Here is a 17,938-nt window from a genome sequence, read left to right as displayed (position 1 = left end):
TCTAGCCAAAACAATATATCTCATTTGCCACAGACCCATAGGCATAGTAACCAAGTCAACAACCCACTTATAATGAATGCATAGCGGATAGGTCGGATGAAGCTCATCTCGATGACGCACTACAGAATACATCTGATAGTCTTTGCAAGTCTCTACAAAGTGAGAAACATCTATGTACATGCCTTTCCACCAATATTTCTCCTTGATTTTCTCATAAGTAGCCCACACTCCTCTATGACCAGCCCAAGGACTCTCATGAAACTCCCTCATCACCTGTAACTGTGTCTCTTTATCGTAGACAACCCGCAAGGGTAATCCACCTAAGTTTCTTTGGGTGCTTCCAAAGAAATCCATCCTTGAGAAAATAGCCATAGGCTTTGTGCGATTCTCAAGAAGCTCTCCCAATTCTTCATGAAGAGCAGGATTTGCAGCTTGCAAGAAAAGCTCAACTTTCTCAACATCCAATGCTCTTTGTTCAATGGCATCAAGCTGACTATACCTCTCTTCAAATTCTCGTATCAACTCTAAAGCAGCTAGACCTTTGTTTGGCATGTAGACCCACTCTCGGAATGACCGCCGTGTAGCCATCCCAAAGTCCTCAAGGAAATACTCTTCTTTCAGGGCCTTCTTAAAATCTTGCCAATGCGAATTTTGAAGGACAAGATCAGTCACTTTTGCCCTCAAGGCGGGTGTGACAAGGCGAAGGAAATACTTACTCATAAGTCCTGCTGGTACTCCAAAAAATCCCATCTTGATCTCATACGTCTTCAAATAAGCCAAAACATTACGGCCATCAAATAACTTCTTTTCATTCTCAACTGCTTCAATCACCTTAGTCGCGCTGATTGCATTCTCCTGCTCCAAATATAGTTGCCTTTGTTGAGACAACTGTTGTTGGTGCAACTATTGCTGCTGCTGCATATACAATTGTGTCTGCTAATTTTAAAGCTACATATACATAGACATATTCTGCAAAATCTGCTCTAAATCATCTATTGAAGTACTTGAAGCAGCAGTCAATGATGGAGCTGAAGTAGAGGACAAAGCAGGAATTGTAGAAGAGGCTGAAATTGATGTTGAAGTATCTCCCATCCTGAAATTTATGCGACGCTTTCACGTCGAGTTCACCAAAGATATCGAAGGGTTTTCGAAAGCAAAGTCGCGACCACAGAGGTCCTTGAGAAATTCCAAGATAGAAGATCAATCAAGCAAATAAGCAAGATGAGAAAATGATGTCAAGTCTTTGTTTTTATTTGTGCCAATAAACTGAAGACAAATAGAAAGCCAAATCAGCTTACAGTGGCAACCTCCACAAGTTCATATTTACATTCCAACAACTCTTCAGAAGACTGATGAGAAGCAATACGAGAATTCTAACCAAGTAGAATGCACACATCAGAAGAGCTGAACTCTGTTGTGACAACATGATCTTTTGATTCAGACAGGTAATTATTGTCTATGTCCAAATCCACAGCCTCACGTAGCTTCTGAGAATCTTGAACCCAATTTGGGACAACAATTCTGTATGTCTCAACCCTCAGAATAGCTAAAAGACCCTATTTAGGGGTGCAGCCTTGGCAAGGAGAAGTAAGCATTCCTGTCACAAGACCTTCTCCAAAACACCCTGAATCCAGCAATCCAGCACCAGAGTGTACCACGTTACATAAATGGAGCTCTCTACTAAAGCATTAGAGGTCAATTGCAAGAGTGAATGCTGCCACCATACAGCAAACTAAAGTGACCAAGTTCGTATGTGAGGGTCTTGCTAAAGTACAGAAAAAGTTGGCTTTGTGTTGGTTTCAAAATAAAAATCACCATTAACTGCTTGCTGGGATAGTAGGTAATGTCCACCACAACATTTCTCCAGATGCAGAAATAGGGTGGCTCATTTGGTAAGCATCATTCTCACAAACTCCTCATAATTTACTTGTCCATCATCATCTACATCTACCTCACAAATCATCTCATTCATTTTCTCATCTGTCAACTTCTCTCCAAGATTCGTCATCACATGGCACAGCTCTGCCACAGAAATAAAGCCATTTTGGTTTTTATCAAAAACCTTGAAGGCTTCCTTTAATTACTCTTTAGAATCAGTGTCCGTTTCCATCCGCATCAACCTCATTGATCATCTCTTGCAGCTCTGCCTCCGTTGGATTCTGGCCAAGGAACTGCATCACAGTTTTCAATTCTTTTGTGGTAATGCTTCTGTCCCTGTCTTTGTCGAATAAACTGAACGCCTCTTTGAATTTAGCAATCTGCTCACTCACTACTCAGGCCGCAGTTTCGACTGATTGCTGGTAACAGTCTTGAAGATCCAAATGCACAATTTAAATGTCGTGAGGCCTGATTAGGCTACTAGATGATAAAATTTGCTGGGCTTTCTGATTAAGGGTGTCGTGGTCCTCTGTTAAAACTACTCTGCATCTATGGAAAGCCAGGGGTATGGCAGCATTGCAAGCTACTTCATCATTGGACCCTAATGTCAGGAAGGCACTCATCACAACCATCAATTTTTCTGGTTCCTTCGGGTACACAAGTCTTCTCATATATCATTTTCCTTGAGGCCTGTAAAATTCTGCAGATTGCTTCCATGTGTGCGGTGTTAACATATTTCTTGTCTTGCAGCTCTTTCAACAAAGCGACCGTAGACGACGTAACTGTTTCACATGTTAGGCTTAGCCTGTCAAAGGATCTAGCCAGGAACTCACGGCTATCATCAGAATGTGCTCACAGCTCTGTAGGCCCCTCATCAACAAGCTTGACAAGCCTTTCAACCTACTCCTGGATTGCCAGCCTGACACACTCTCCTCCACCGTAATGTCCAAAAGCTTCTCCCTCTATTTTCAGTTCCTTGCTTTCTCTTCCCCTCCTTCGAAACCAGCCCCAATGGAGCTTTTTTTTCTTTGTCACTGTTTTTCCCAAAAGCCGCCACTCTCATTCACTTTTTCCTTGCTTCTTTTTTCAGGTTCGATATACTGCGCTGAGAAAAAGCAAGCCTCGACAGAGGACTCCTTTGAGGTTTACCACCTTATTGATTGCCACAGTTTTTTTTTCTTCATCACGAAGAGTAAAGCGTCCCCAATTGTGGAAAGTCATCAAAGCGTTCCACACAAATTAGCTCGTTTACCTCTATATGAGCCATTACCACGGCTCCGCTTTTAACAAACAACACTTTCTTTTTAATAGCTTTCTTTATCTTGGGGTCGATCTAGTTAGAAGCTCAATAATTTTACACTCTTCCACAACCGCATGTATATGTAGAACAACTTTGTAGCTAGCAGTATAATTTTCCTTGTGATCCAACAGCTCTAAAATTTGCAGGTGGGCATCAAACTCCACTAAAGAGGGAATAGGCCGAGCTATACTTGACAGAACAAAACCAGGTGATACATCAGTCTCTTCTATGCCAGTCAATCTCATCCAAAGTTCTCCCCTGGTTTGGCAACTCTAAACTCATTAGCCTCTCTCATCATTGTGACAACTTTCACATGGACCTTATTAAGAAATGCATATTTGCCTCATTGAAGAGCAATCCAGTGCTGAGACCAAACCTGAAACAACTCATTTCTAGAAACACACTGTACATTCTAATAGCCACACAGATGGTTCTAAACAGGTTGGTCATGTCCATAAAGAAGATTACTCTATCAAGGTTGGAGGAAAATATGCATTTCTTAATAAGGTCCATGTGAAAGTTGTCACAATAATGAGAGAGGCTAATGAGTTCAGAGTTGCCAAACCATGGGAGAACTTTGGATGAGATTGACTGGCATAGAAGAGATTGATGTATCACCTAGTTTTGTTCTGTCAAGTATAGCTCGGCCTATTCCCTCTTTAGTGGAGTTTGATGCCCAGCTGCAAATTTTAGAGCTGCTGGATCACAAGGCAAATTTTACTGCTGGCTACAAAGCTATTCTTCATATACATGCAGTTGTGGAAGAGTGTAAAATTATTGAGCTTCTACACTAGATCGACCCCAAGACAAAGAAAGCTATTAAAAAGAAAAAGTTGTTTGTTAAAAGGGGAGCCGTGGTAATGGCTCGTATAGAGGTAAACGAGCTACTCTGTGTGGAACGCTTTGATGACTTTCCACAATTGGGGACGCTTTACTCTTCGTGATGAAGAAAAAAAAAACTGTGGCAATCGATAAGGTGGTAAACCTCAGAGGAGTCCTCTGTCGAGGCTTGCTTTTTCTCAGCGCAGTATATCAAACTTGAGAAAAAAAAAGCAAGGAAAAAGGGAGTGAGAGTGGCCACTTTTGGGAAAAAGAGGGATAGAGAAAAAAAAGCTCCATTGGCTGGTTTCGAAGGAGGGGAAGAGAAAGCAAGGAATGGAAAAATAGAGGGAGAAGCTTTTGGACATTACGGTGGAGCTCGTGTGTCAGGCTGGCAATCCAGGAGCAGGTTGAAAGGCTTGTTAAGCTTGTTGATGAGGGGCCTACAGAGTTGTGAGCACATTCTGATGATAGCCGTGAGTTCCTAGCTAGATCCTTTGACAGGCTAAGCCTAACACGTGGAACAGTTACGTCGTCTACGGTCGCTTTGTTGAAAGAGCTGCAAGACAAGAAATATGTTAACACCGCACACATGGAAGCAATTTGCAGAATTTTACAGGCCTCAAGGAAAATGATATATGAGAAGACTTGTGTACCCAAAGGAACCAGAAAAATTGATGGTTGTGACGAGGGCCTTCCTGACATTAGGGTCCGATGATGAAGCAGCTTGCAATGCTGCCATAGCCCTGGCTTTCCATGGATGCAGAGTAGTTTTAACAGGGGACCATGACACCCTTAATCAAAAGGCCCAGCGAATTTTATCATCTAGCAGCCTAATCAGGTCTCATAACATTTAAATTGTGCATTTGGATCTTCAAGACTGTAACCAGCAGTCTGTCGAAACTGCAGCCTCAGCAGTGAGTGAGCAGATTGCTAAATTCAAAGAGGCGTTCAGTTTGTTTGACAAAGATAGGGACAGAAGCATTACCATAAAAGAATTGGAAACTGTGATGCAGTTCCTTGGCCAGAATCCAACGGAGGCAGAGCTGCAAGAGATGATCAATGAGGTTGATGTGGATGGAAACGAACACTGATTCTAAAGAGTAATTAAAGGAAGCCTTAAAGGTTTTTGATAAATACCAAAATGGCTTTATTTCTGTGGCAGAGCTGCGCCATGTGATGACGAATCTTGGAGAGATGTTGACAGATGAGGAAATGAATGAGATGATTTGTGAGGTAGATGTAGATGATGATGGACAAGTAAATTATGAGGAGTTTGTGAGAATGATGCTTACCAAATGAGCCACCCTTTTTCTGCATCTGGAGAAATGTTGTGGTGGACATTACCTGCTATGCCAGCAAGCAGTTACTGGTGATTTTTATTTTGAAACCAATACAAAGCCAATTCTGTCTGTACTTTAGCAAGACCCTCACATACAAACTTGGTCACTTTAGTTTGCTGTATGGTGGCAGCATTCACTCTTGCAATTGACCTCTAATGCTTTAGTAGAGAGCTCCATTTATGTAACGTGGTACAGTTTGGTGCTGGATTGCTGGATTCAGGGTGTTTTTGGAGAAGGTCTTGTGACAGGAATGCTCACTTCTCCTTGCCAAGGCTGCACCCCTAAATAGGCTCTTTTAGCTATTCTGAGGGGGCACGCAAAACAAAAATGTGAACACAACAACTAAGTATGTACAAAGTAACAAATGTCACACACACACAACTTTTTGGTGGATTCCACATCTCGGATGCGTAGCGGTACGACATCCACCCCCTCTGATCCTGTGCATCCTCTGGATGGGCCAACTATCCATGATCATTATCGTCAAGATCCACGAATAGATCAATCTCTTCATTAACTATTGACGGTATATCAGCAAGGTTATCTATCATATCATCGGTCTCTTCTACTGGAGTTTCTTCTCGTTGCTCTTCTCTTGCAAATTCTTCCAATGCATAATCCTCATCATCTCTTTTCTTGAAAATCTTGATTCTTTTTCCTGCAATAGGCACTCTAAGCACTGTCCCATCCAATTCTGTCAGCTCATATGTTGCATTGTCAAAGACATGTCTGACTATGTATGGGCCAAACCATCTTTTCACCATCTTCCGAAGTGCAGTATGCTGATTTTCAAGGCTGCTATCAAAGACTAATACCCAGTCTCCCTCTTCTATTGCTCTAGGCCGCAATCGATGCCTACTGTCAAACCTATCCTTATTTCTTAGTCTAGCAACCTTCAACCTATCAATAGCTAGCTGAATATCCTCTGGTCTTCTCTCAAACTGCCGGATCCGAAGAGCTAAGAGCTCCTCTCTCATCAAATCCTCCTGCCAAGGTAAAACTGACCAAGTCAAAGCACAAGTCTCAGTCGGCATAACCGGTTTTTGACCATACATCAACTCTGCGGGCATATATCCTATGGTAACGCTATGAGTTGTACGATCAGCCCACAAAGCAAATGGTAGAAGTCTTGGCCATTCTCCAATCCGTCCTCTGCATGCTTTGGCTAATGCTTTTACTATCGGCGGATGCCCTCTTTCACTCTTTCCATTTCCCTCTGGATTGTATGCTATGGTTAAAGCCAACTTGATTCCTAGTTGAGAGAAAAACTCCCTAGCTTCATCTGTATCCAATTCACCGCGATCTGCAGTGATACCCACACAGCCATACCTGTAGAAAATTTCTTCCAATAAGAACTTACACACTGCACTAGTGGTCTTCTTTCTCAAAGGTCTGCCCTCAACATGATTGGTAAGATCCTCTCTAGCCAAAACAATATATCTCATTTGCCACAGACCCATAGGCATAGTAACCAAGTCAACTACCCACTTATAATGAATGCATAGCGGATAGGTCGGATGAAGCTCATCTCGATGACGCACTACAGAATACATCTGATAGTCTTTGCAAGTCTCTACAAAGTGAGAAACATCTATGTACATGCCTTTCCACCAATATTTCTCCTTGATTTTCTCATAAGTAGCCCACACTCCTCTATGACCAGCCCAAGGACTCTCATGAAACTCCCTCATCACCTGTAACTGTGTCTCTTTATCGCAGACAACCCGCAAGGGTAATCCACCTCTTTTGTTTGGGTGCTTCCAAAGAAATCCATCCTTGAGAAAATAGCCATAGGCTTTGTGCGATCCTCAAGAAGCTCTCCTAATTCTTCATGAAGAGCAGGATTTGAGCTTGCAAGAAAAGCTCAACTTTCTCAACATCCAATGCTCTTTGTTCAATGGCATCAAGCTGACTATACCTCTCTTCAAATTCTCGTATCAACTCTGAAGCAGCTAGACCTTTGTTTGGCGTGTAGACCCACTCTCGGAATGACCGCCGTGTAGCCATCCCAAAGTCCTCAAGGAAATACTCTTCTTTCAGGGCCTTCTTAAAATCTTGCCAATGCGAATTTTGAAGGACAAGATCAGTCACTTTTGCCCTCAAGGCGGGTGTGACAAGGCGAAGGAAATACTTACTCATAAGTCCTGCTGGTACTCCAAAAAATCCCATCTTGATCTCATACGTCTTCAAATAAGCCGAAACATTACGGCCATCAAATAGCTTCTTTTCATTCTCAACTGCTTCAATCGCCTTAGTCGCACTGATTGCATTCTCTTGCTCCGAATATAGTTGCCTTTGTTGAGACAATTGTTGTTGATGCAACTGTTGCTGCTGCTGCATATACAATTGTGTGTGCTAATTTTGAAGCTGTATATACATAGACATATTCTGCAAAATCTGCTTTAAATCATCTATTGAAGTACTTGAAGCAGCAGTCAATGATGGAGCTGAAGTAGAGGACAAAGCAGGAATTGTAGAAGAGGCTGAAATTGATGTTGAAGTATCTCCCATCCTGAAATTTATGCGACGCTTTCACGTCGAGTTCACCAAATATGTCGAAGGGTTTTCGAAAGCACAGCTTACAGTGGCAACCTCCACAACGTTCATATTTACATTCCAACAACTCTTTAGAAGACTGATGAGACAAACAGCTTTCTAGCTTAGCAACTCCCTCTTTTACATCAGAAGAGCTGAACTCTGTTGTGACAACATGATCTTTTGATTCAGACAGGTAATTATTGTCTATGTTCAAATCCACAGCCTCACGTAGCTTCTGAGAATCTTGAACCCAATTTGGGACAACAATTCTGTATGTCTCAGCCCTCAGAATAGCTAAAAGACCCTATTTAGGGGTGTAGCCTTGGCAAGGAGAAGTAAGCATTCCTGTCACAAGACCTTCTCCAAAACACCCTGAATCCAGCAATCCAGCACCAGAGTGTACCACGTTACATAAATGGAGCTCTCTACTAAAGCATTAGAGGTCAATTGCAAGAGTGAATGCTGCCACCATACAACAAACTAAAGTGACCAAGTTCGTATGTGAGGGTCTTGCTAAAGTACATAAAAAGTTGACTTTGTGTTGGTTTCAAAATAAAAATCACCAGTAACTGCTTGCTGGGATAGTAGGTAATGTCCACCACAACATTTCTCCAGATGCAGAAAAAGGGTGGCTCATTTGGTAAGCATCATTCTCACAAACTCCTCATAATTTACTTGTCCATCATCATCTACATCTACCTCACAAATCATCTCATTCATTTTCTCATCTATCAACTTCTCTCCAAGATTCGTCATCACATGGCGCAGCTCTGCCACAGAAATAAAGCCATTTTGGTTTTTATCAAAAACCTTGAAGGCTTCCTTTAATTACTCTTTAGAATCAGTGTCCGTTTCCATCGGCATCAACCTCATTGATCATCTCTTGCAGCTCTGCCTCCGTTGGATTCTGGCCAAGGAACTGCATCACAGTTTTCAATTCTTTTGTGGTAATGCTTCTGTCCCTGTCTTTGTCGAATAAACTGAACGCCTCCTTGAATTTAGCAATCTGCTCACTCACTACTGAGGCCGCAGTTTCGACTGATTGCTGGTAACAGTCTTGAAGATCCAAATGCACAATTTAAATGTCGTGAGGCCTGATTAGGCTACTAGATGATAAAATTTGCTGGGCTTTCTGATTAAGGGTGTCGTGGTCCCCTGTTAAAACAACTCTGCATCGATGGAAAGCCAGGGCTATGGCAGCATTGCAAGCTACTTCATCATTGGACCCTAATGTCAGGAAGGCACTCATCACAACCATCAATTTTTCTGGTTCCTTCGGGTACACAAGTCTTCTCATATATCATTTTCCGTGAGGCCTATAAAATTCTGCAGATTGCTTCCATGTGTGCGGTGTTAACATATTTCTTGTCTTGCAGCTCTTTCAACAAAGCGACCGTAGACGACGTAACTGTTTCACATGTTAGGCTTAGCCTGTCAAAGGATCTAGCCAGGAACTCACCGCTATCATCAGAATGTGCTCACAGCTCTGTAGGCCCCTCATCAACAAGCTTGACAAGCCTTTCAACCTACTCCTGGATTGCCAGCCTGACACACTCTCCTCCACCGTAATGTCCAAAAGCTTCTCCCTCTATTTTCAGTTCCTTGCTTTCTCTTCCCCTCCTTCGAAACCAGCCCCAATGGAGCTTTTTTTTTCTTTGTCACTGTTTTTCCCAAAAGCCGCCACTCTCATTCACTTTTTCCTTGCTTCTTTTTTCAGGTTCGATATACTGCGCTGAGAAAAAGCAAGCCTCGACAGAGGACTCCTTTGAGGTTTACCACCTTATTGATTGCCACAGTTTTTTTTTCTTCATCACGAAGAGTAAAGCGTCCCCAATTGTGGAAAGTCATCAAAGCGTTCCACACAAATTAGCTCGTTTACCTCTATACGAGCCATTACCACGGCTCGTTTGACAAAGACAGGGACAGAAGCATTACCATAAAAGAATTGGAAACTGTGATGCAGTTCCTTGGCCAGAATCCAACGGAGGCAGAGCTGCAAGAGATGATCAATGAGGTTGATGTGGATGGAAACGAACACTGATTCTAAAGAGTAATTAAAGGAAGCCTTAAAGGTTTTTGATAAATACCAAAATGGCTTTATTTCTGTGGCAGAGCTGCGCCATGTGATGACGAATCTTGGAGAGATGTTGACAGATGAGGAAATGAATGAGATGATTTGTGAGATAGATGTAGATGATGATGGACAAGTAAATTATGAGGAGTTTGTGAGAATGATGCTTACCAAATGAGCCACCCTTTTTCTGCATCTGGAGAAATGTTGTGGTGGACATTACCTGCTATGCCAGCAAGCAGTTACCGGTGATTTTTATTTTGAAACCAATACAAAGCCAATTCTGTCTGTACTTTAGCAAGACCCTCACATACAAACTTGGTCACTTTAGTTTGCTGTATGGTGGCAGCATTCACTCTTGCAATTGACCTCTAATGCTTTAGTAGAGAGCTCCATTTATGTAACGTGGTACAGTTTGGTGCTGGATTGCTGGATTCAGGGTGTTTTTGGAGAAGGTCTTGTGACAGGAATGCTCACTTCTCCTTGCCAAGGCTGCACCCCTAAATAGGCTCTTTTAGCTATTCTGAGGGGGCACGCAAAACAAAAATGTGAACACAACAACTAAGTATGTACAAAGTAACAAATGTCACACACACACAACTTTTTGGTGGATTCCACATCTCGGATGCGTAGCGGTACGACATCCACCCCCTCTGATCCTGTGCATCCTCCGGATGGGCCAACTATCCATGATCATTATCGTCAAGATCCACGAATAGATCAATCTCTTCATTAACTATTGACGGTATATCAGCAAGGTTATCTATCATATCATCGGTCTCTTCTACTGGAGTTTCTTCTCGTTGCTCTTCTCTTGCAAATTCTTCCAATGCATAATCCTCATCATCTCTTTTCTTGAAAATCTTGATTCTTTTTCCTGCAATAGGCACTCTAAGCACTGTCCCATCCAATTCTGTCAGCTCATATGTTGCATTGTCAAAGACATGTCTGACTATGTATGGGCCAAACCATCTTTTCACCATCTTCCGAAGTGCAGTATGCTGATTTTCAAGGCTGCTATCAAAGACTAATACCCAGTCTCCCTCTTCTATTGCTCTAGGCCGCAATCGATGCCTACTGTCAAACCTATCCTTATTTCTTAGTCTAGCAACCTTCAACCTATCAATAGCTAGCTGAATATCCTCTGGTCTTCTCTCAAACTGCCGGATCCGAAGAGCTAAGAGCTCCTCTCTCATCAAATCCTCCTGCCAAGGTAAAACTGACCAAGTCAAAGCACAAGTCTCAGTCGGCATAACCGGTTTTTGACCATACATCAACTCTGCGGGCATATATCCTATGGTAACACTATGAGTCGTACGATCAGCCCACAAAGCAAATGGTAGAAGTCTCGGCCATTCTCCAATCCGTCCTCTGCATGCTTTGGCTAATGCTTTTACTATCGGCGGATGCCCTCTTTCACTCTTTCCATTTCCCTCTGGATTGCATGCTATGGTTAAAGCCAACTTGATTCCTAGTTGAGAGAAAAACTCCCTAGCTTCATCTGTATCCAATTCACCGCGATCTGTAGTGATCTTACCCACACAGCCATACCTGTAGAAAATTTCTTCCAATAAGAACTTACACACTGCACTAGTGGTCTTCTTTCTCAAAGGTCTGCCCTCAACATGATTGGTAAGATCCTCTCTAGCCAAAACAATATATCTCATTTGCCACAGACCCATAGGCATAGTAACCAAGTCAACTACCCACTTATAATGAATGCATAGCGGATAGGTCGGATGAAGCTCATCTCGATGACGCACTACAGAATACATCTGATAGTCTTTGCAAGTCTCTACAAAGTGAGAAACATCTATGTACATGCCTTTCCACCAATATTTCTCCTTGATTTTCTCATAAGTAGCCCACACTCCTCTATGACCAGCCCAAGGACTCTCATGAAACTCCCTCATCACCTGTAACTGTGTCTCTTTATCGCAGACAACCCGCAAGGGTAATCCACCTCTTTTGTTTGGGTGCTTCCAAAGAAATCCATCCTTGAGAAAATAGCCATAGGCTTTGTGCGATCCTCAAGAAGCTCTCCTAATTCTTCATGAAGAGCAGGATTTGAGCTTGCAAGAAAAGCTCAACTTTCTCAACATCCAATGCTCTTTGTTCAATGGCATCAAGCTGACTATACCTCTCTTCAAATTCTCGTATCAACTCTGAAGCAGCTAGACCTTTGTTTGGCGTGTAGACCCACTCTCGGAATGACCGCCGTGTAGCCATCCCAAAGTCCTCAAGGAAATACTCTTCTTTCAGGGCCTTCTTAAAATCTTGCCAATGCGAATTTTGAAGGACAAGATCAGTCACTTTTGCCCTCAAGGCGGGTGTGACAAGGCGAAGGAAATACTTACTCATAAGTCCTGCTGGTACTCCAAAAAATCCCATCTTGATCTCATACGTCTTCAAATAAGCCGAAACATTACGGCCATCAAATAGCTTCTTTTCATTCTCAACTGCTTCAATCGCCTTAGTCGCACTGATTGCATTCTCTTGCTCCGAATATAGTTGCCTTTGTTGAGACAATTGTTGTTGATGCAACTGTTGCTGCTGCTGCATATACAATTGTGTGTGCTAATTTTGAAGCTGTATATACATAGACATATTCTGCAAAATCTGCTTTAAATCATCTATTGAAGTACTTGAAGCAGCAGTCAATGATGGAGCTGAAGTAGAGGACAAAGCAGGAATTGTAGAAGAGGCTGAAATTGATGTTGAAGTATCTCCCATCTTGAAATTTATGCGACGCTTTCACGTCGAGTTCACCAAATATGTCGAAGGGTTTTCGAAAGCAAAGTCGCGACCACAGAGGTCCTTGAGAAATTCCAAGATATAAGATCAATCAAGCAAATAAGCAAGATGAGAAAATGATGTCAAGTCTTTGTTTTTATTTGTGCCAATAAACTGAAGACAAATAGAAAGCCAAATCAGCTTACAGTGGCAACCTCCACAACGTTCATATTTACATTCCAACAACTCTTTAGAAGACTGATGAGACAAACAGCTTTCTAGCTTAGCAACTACCTCTTTTACATCAGAAGAGCTGAACTCTGTTGTGACAACATGATCTTTTGATTCAGACAGGTAATTATTGTCTATGTTCAAATCCACAGCATCACGTAGCTTCTGAGAATCTTGAACCCAATTTGGGACAACAATTCTGTATGTCTGAGCCCTCAGAATAGCTAAAAGACCCTATTTAGGGGTGTAGCCTTGGCAAGGAGCACTCCTGTCACAAGACCTTCTCCAAAAACACCCTGAATCCAGCAATCCAGCACCAGACTGTACCATGTTACATAAATGGAGCTCTCTACTAAAGCATTAGAGGTCAATTGCAAGAGTGAATGTTGCCACCATACAGCAAACTAAAGTGACCAAGTTCGTATGTGAGGGTCTTGCTAAAGTACATAAAAAGTTGGCTTTGTGTTGGTTTCAAAATAAAAATCACCAGTAACTGCTTGCTGACATAGTAGGTAATGTCCACCACAACATTTCTCCAGATGCAGAAAAAGGGTGGCTCATTTGATAAGCATCATTCTCACAAACTCCTCATAATTTACTTGTCCATCGTCATCTACATCTACCTCACAAATCATCTCATTCATTTTCTCATCTGTCAACTTCTCTCCAAGATTCTCATCACATGGCACAGCTCTGCCACAGAAATAAAGCCATTCTGGTCTTTATCAAAAACCTTGAAGGCTTCCTTTAATTACTCTTTAGAATTAGTGTCCATTTCCATCCGCATCAACCTCATTGATCATCTCTTGCAGCTCTGTCTCCGTTGGATTCTGGCCAAGGAACTGCATCACAGTTTCCAATTCTTTTGTGGTAAGGCTTCTGTCCCTGTCTTTGTCAAACAAACTGAACACCTCTTTGAATTTAGCAATCTGCTCACTCACTACTGAGGCCGCAGTTTCGACTGACTGCTGGTTACAGTCTTGAAGATCCAAATGCACAATTTAAATGTCGTGAGACCTGATTAGGCTACTAGATGATAAAATTTGCTGGGCTTTCTGATTAAGGGTGTCGTGGTCCCCTATTAAAACTACTCTGCATCTATGGAAAGCCAGGGCTATGGCAGCATTGCAAGCTACTTCATCATTGGACCCTAATGTCAGGAAGGCACTCGTCACAACCATCACTTTTTCTGGTTCCTTCGGGTACACAAGTCTTCTCATATATCATTTTCCTTGAGGCATGTAAAATTCTGCAGATTGCTTCCATGTGTGCGGTGTTAACATATTTCTTGTCTTGCAGCTTTTTCAATGAAGCGACCGTAGACGACGTAACTGTTTCACATGTTAGGCTTAGCCTGTCAAAGGATCTAGCCAGGAACTCACGGTTATCATCAGAATGTGCTCACATCTCTGGAGGCCCCTCATCAACAAGCTTGACAATCCTTTCAACCTACTCCTGGATTGCCAGCCTGACACACTCTCCTCCACCGTAATGTCCAAAAGCTTCTCCCTCTATTTTTTAGTTCCTTGCTTTCTCTTCCCCTCCTTCGAAACCAGCCCTAATGGAGCTTTTTTTTCTTTGTCCCTGTTTTTCCCAAAAGCCGCCACTCTCATTCCCTTTTTCCTTGCTTCTTTTTTCAGGTTCGATATACTGCGCTGAGAAAAAGCAAGCCTCAACAGAGGACTCCTCTGAGGTTTACCACCTTATTGATTGCCACAGTTTTTTTTTCTTCATCACGAAGTGTAAAGCGTCCCCAATTGTGGAAAGTCATCAAAGCGTTCCACACAAATTAGCTCGTTTACCTCTATACGAGCCATTACCACGGCTCTGCTTTTAACAAACAACACTTTCTTTTTAATAGCTTTCTTTGTCTTGGGGTCGATCTAGTGTAGAAGCTCAACAATTTTACACTCTTCCACAACCACATGTATATGAAGAACAGCTTTGTAGCTAGCAGTAAAATTTGCCTTGTGATCCAACAGCTCTAAAATTTGCAGGTGGGCATCAAACTCCACTAAATAGGGAATAGGCCGAGCTATACTTGACAGAACAAAACCAGGTGATACATCAGTCTCTTCTATGCCAGTCAATCTCATCCAAAGTTCTCCCCTGGTTTGACAACTCTGAACTCATTAGCCTCTGTCATTATTGTGACAACTTTCACATGGACCTTATTAAGAAATGCATATTTGCCTCATTGAAGAGCAATCCAGTGCTGAGACCAAACCTGAAACAACTCGTTTCTAGAAACACACTGTACATTCTAATAGCCACACAGATGGTTCTAAACAGGCTGGTCATGTCCACAAAGAAGATTACTCTATCAAGGCTGGAGGAAAATATGCATTTCTTAATAAGGTCCATGTGAAAGTTGTCACAATAATGAGAGAGGCTAATGAGTTCAGAGTTGCCAAACCAGGGGAGAACTTTGGATGAGATTGACTGGCATAGAAGAGATTGACGTATCACCTAGTTTTGTTCTGTCAAGTATAGCTCGGCCTATTCCCTCTTTAGTGGAGTTTGATGCCCAGCTGCAAATTTTAGAGCTGTTGGATCACAAGGCAAATTTTACTGCTGGCTACAAAGCTATTCTTCATATACATGTAGTTGTGGAAGAGTGTAAAATTATTGAGCTTCTACACTAGATCGACCCCAAGACAAAGAAAGCTATTAAAAAGAAAGTGCTGTTTGTTAAAAGGGGAGCCGTGGTAATGGCTAGTATAGAGGTAAACAAGCTAATCTGTGTGGAACGCTTTGATGACTTTCCACAATTGGGGACGCTTTACTCTTCGTGATGAAGAAAAAAAAAACTGTGGCAATCGATAAGGTGGTAAACCTCAGAGGAGTCCTCTGTCGAGGCTTGCTTTTTCTCAGCGCAGTATATCAAAATTGAGAAAAAAAAAGCAAGGAAAAAGGGAGTGAGAGTGGCCACTTTTGGGAAAAAGAGGGATAGAGAAAAAAAAGCTCCATTGGCTGGTTTCAAAGGAGGGGAAGAGAAAGCAAGGAATGGAAAAATAGAGGGAGAAGCTTTTGGACATTACGGTGGAGCTCGTGTGTCAGGCTGGCAATCCAGGAGCAGGTTGAAAGGCTTGTTAAGCTTGTTGATGAGGGGCCTACAGAGTTGTGAGCACATTTTGATGATAGCCGTGAGTTCCTGGCTAGATCCTTTGACAGGCTAAGCCTAACACGTGGAACAGTTACGTCGTCTACGGTTGCTTTGTTGAAAGAGATGCAAGACAAGAAATATGTTAACACCGCACACATGGAAGCAATTTGCAGAATTTTACAGGCCTCAAGGAAAATGATATATGAGAAGACTTGTGTACCCAAAGGAACCAGAAAAATTGATGGTTGTGACGAGGGCCTTCCTGACATTAGGGTCCGATGATGAAGCAGCTTGCAATGCTGCCATAGCCCTGGCTTTCCACGGATGCAGAGTAGTTTTAACAGGGGACCACGACACCCTTAATCAGAAAGCCCAGCGAATTTTATCATCTAGTAGCCTAATCAGGTCTCACGACATTTAAATTGTGCATTTGGATCTTCAAGACTGTAACCAACAGTTTGTCGAAACTGCAGCCTCAGCAGTGAGTGAGCAGATTGCTAAATTCAAAGAGGCGTTCAGTTTGTTTGACAAAGACAGGGACGGAAGCATTACCACAAAAGAATTGGAAACTGTGATGCAGTTCCTTGGCCAGAATCCAACGGAGGCAGAGCTGCAAGAGATGATCAATGAGGTTGATGCGGATGGAAACGAACACTGATTCTAAAGAGTAATTAAAGGAAGCCTTCAAGGTTTTTGATAAAGACCAAAATGGATTTATTTCTGTGGTAGAGATGCGCCATGTGATGACGAATCTTGGAGAGATGTTGACAGATGAGGAAATGAATGAGATGATTTGTGAGGTAGATGTAGATGATGATGGACAAGTAAATTATGAGGAGTTTGTGAGAATGATGCTTACCAAATGAGCCACCCTTTTTCTGCATCTGGAGAAATGTTGTGGTGGACATTACCTGCTATGCCAGCAAGCAGTTACTGGTGATTTTTATTTTGAAACCAATACAAAGCCAATTCTGTCTGTACTTTAGCAAGACCCTCACATACAAAGTTGGTCACTTTAGTTTGCTGTATGGTGGCAGCATTCACTCTTGCAATTGACCTCTAATGCTTTACTAGAGAGCTCCATTTATGTAACGTGGTACAGTTTGGTGCTGGATTGCTGGATTCAGGGTGTTTTTGGAGAAGGTCTTGTGACAGGAATGTTTACTTCTCCTTGCCAAGGCTGCACCCCTAAATAGGCTCTTTTAGCTATTCTGAGGGGGCTGAGACATACAGAATTGTTGTCCCAAATTGGGTTCAGGATTCTCAGAAGCTACGTGAGGCTGTGGATTTGAACATAGACAATAATTACCTATCAGAATCAAAAGATCATGTTGTCACAACAGAGTTCAGCTCTTCTGATGTAAAAGAGGGAGTTGCTAAGCTAGAAAGCTGTTTGTTTCATCAGTCTTCTGAAGAGTTGTTGGAATGTAAATATGAACGTTGTGGCGGTTGCCATTGTAAGCTAATTTGGCTTTCAATTCGTCTTCAGTTTATTAGCAGAAATAAAAACAGAGACTTGACATCATTTTCTCATCTTACTTATTTGCTTGATTGATCTTCTATCTTGGAATTTCTCAAGGACCTCTGTGGTCGCGACTTTGCTTTCGAAAACCCTTCGACAACGTCCTAAATGCTTTCACTTTCAACTGATTGTTGGGTTGTCATTTGAATGATTACTCCAAGTGCTTGTGATTGATTGTAAACTCATGTAGGGATATGTGACAAATTTCCATGAGGATAAATGAATGTTTTCCTAGAAGATGATATTAGGGCTGATTGCCTTGCTTGTGCTTGATTCTTAAATGAATTAATGAAGGAAAGGTTCTTTACATGGGTGGATCATCTCCAAGATTGCACTGCAGATCAACGTGAAATGGGCACTGCTCACTTCATGGGCCGAAGGTCAAGTGGTGAAAAGG

The 17,938-nt window shown here is 42.2% G+C and overlaps 6 pseudogenes; 3 read left to right on the top strand and 3 right to left on the bottom strand.

The window, feature by feature from the left end:
- Positions 1-1,885: 1,885 nt before the first annotated feature.
- LOC148028667 (calmodulin-2 pseudogene) lies at positions 1,886-2,177 on the bottom strand (annotated as a pseudogene).
- A 2,830-nt stretch (positions 2,178-5,007) lies between these two features.
- Positions 5,008-5,299, top strand: LOC148028666 (calmodulin-2 pseudogene; annotated as a pseudogene).
- Positions 5,300-8,511: 3,212 nt separating this feature from the next.
- Positions 8,512-8,803, bottom strand: LOC148028665 (calmodulin-2 pseudogene; annotated as a pseudogene).
- A 1,032-nt stretch (positions 8,804-9,835) lies between these two features.
- Positions 9,836-10,127, top strand: LOC148028664 (calmodulin-2 pseudogene; annotated as a pseudogene).
- A 3,343-nt stretch (positions 10,128-13,470) lies between these two features.
- On the bottom strand, positions 13,471-16,325 carry LOC148028663 (calmodulin-2-like; annotated as a pseudogene).
- Positions 16,326-16,560: 235 nt separating this feature from the next.
- LOC148028662 (calmodulin pseudogene) lies at positions 16,561-16,885 on the top strand (annotated as a pseudogene).
- Positions 16,886-17,938: the final 1,053 nt, after the last annotated feature.

Source organism: Lygodium microphyllum, chromosome 11, assembly GCF_053477565.2.
Source record: "Lygodium microphyllum isolate KBCC chromosome 11, Lygodium_microphyllum_v1.1.10, whole genome shotgun sequence".
In the NCBI taxonomy this organism is placed as follows: Eukaryota; Viridiplantae; Streptophyta; class Polypodiopsida; order Schizaeales; family Lygodiaceae; genus Lygodium; species Lygodium microphyllum.
This window is presented reverse-complemented; position numbering and strand designations above follow the sequence as displayed.